This window comes from Triticum dicoccoides, chromosome 6A (assembly GCF_002162155.2).
Source record: "Triticum dicoccoides isolate Atlit2015 ecotype Zavitan chromosome 6A, WEW_v2.0, whole genome shotgun sequence".
Taxonomy (NCBI): domain Eukaryota; kingdom Viridiplantae; phylum Streptophyta; class Magnoliopsida; order Poales; family Poaceae; genus Triticum; species Triticum dicoccoides.
Window position 1 is genome coordinate 615,321,828 of NC_041390.1, and position 1,354 is coordinate 615,323,181.

Here is a 1,354-nt window from a genome sequence, read left to right on the forward strand (position 1 = left end):
TTCTCCCCGATTCAGACCACATCCTCCCACCATAGATCACCGCCGGGCCTCCTCCTCCCCTCCTCGCAGATCCAGAGCACAAATCCAAACAACACACCATTCGCCTGTTGGCTTCCCCCCTCCCTTCCCCTCACGCGCGCGACCTCGTCATCATTGTCGGCTCAGAGATCTCGCCTTCCCGCCGGCAGCAGCCATGGACGCCGTCGACTCCGTGGTGGACCCCCTCCGCGAGTTCGCCAAGGACAGCGTCCGCCTCGTCAAGCGCTGCCACAAGCCCGACCGCAAGGGTAAGGACCGCCACAAGCTCGCCCGCTGTCCTCGTCTCGGATCCAGTTTGTTTCCGTCCAGATCTGACGCTGATTTGGCGCGCAGAGTTCACCAAGGTGGCGGCGCGGACGGCGATCGGGTTCGTCGTCATGGGGTTCATCGGATTCTTTCGTCAAGCTCATCTTCATCCCCATCAACAACATCATCGTCGGCTCCGGCTAGGTTCGAACGCGTCTCCTCCGATCCTGTCTCCCTCTTGCTTGCACGGTTTAGTTAGACTTGGTTCCTGTTGTCTCGTGCTGTGATCTGTTTGATCTGCGGTGTGCGCGCCTGCCCCCGGGGATTTTGCGGCTGCAGGCCTGCGAAATTGAGTTCCGTTGACATTCGGCTTTTGAATATGTTGGGTTTTAGCACATCTTCTTAGGAAATTCCTGCTCTGAGCAATATTTAGTATATAAGTTAGGTTTTAGTAGATCCTGCTAATTTCCTAGTTTGTTAGGAGAATTGGGATGAATTCAGGGTAGTCAGCTGTGGGGAACTGGGGGTTGACTCTTGACTTTTAAGTTCGTTTCAGTGTAATTTATCTGACAAGTGCGACCGGACAAATTGACATTCTGAATGGATTGTTTGTCACAAGTAATAAGTTGTTTTTACTTTATGAGTAATGTTTTGATTTGATAGTACTATCCTGAAATTTCCTCTTTCACCAGATCTGACGCTGATTGGGCGCGCAGAGTTCACCAAGGTGGCGGCGCGGACGATGATCGGGTTCGTCGTCATGGGGTTCGTCGGCTTCTTCGTCAAGCTCATCATCATCCCCATCAACAACATCATCGTCGGCTCCGGCTAGGTGCGAACGCGTCTCCTCCGATCCCGTCTCCCTCTTGTTTGCACGGTTTAGTTAGACTTGGGTCCTGTTGTCTCAAGATGTGATCTGTTGGATCTGCGGTGTGCGCGCACAGTCCTGCGATCTGACCAATATTTAGTAAGCTAGATTTTAGTAGATCCTTTTTTCCTCCAAATAGACCTGCCAATTTCTACCTTGTTAGGATAATTCAGATGAGTCAAGGGTAATCAGCTGTGGGGA

At 52.1% G+C, this 1,354-nt stretch overlaps 1 pseudogene; it reads left to right on the top strand.

Annotated features, from left to right (window-relative positions):
* Positions 1-167: 167 nt before the first annotated feature.
* Positions 168-489, top strand: LOC119314652 (annotated as a pseudogene).
* Positions 490-1,354: the final 865 nt, after the last annotated feature.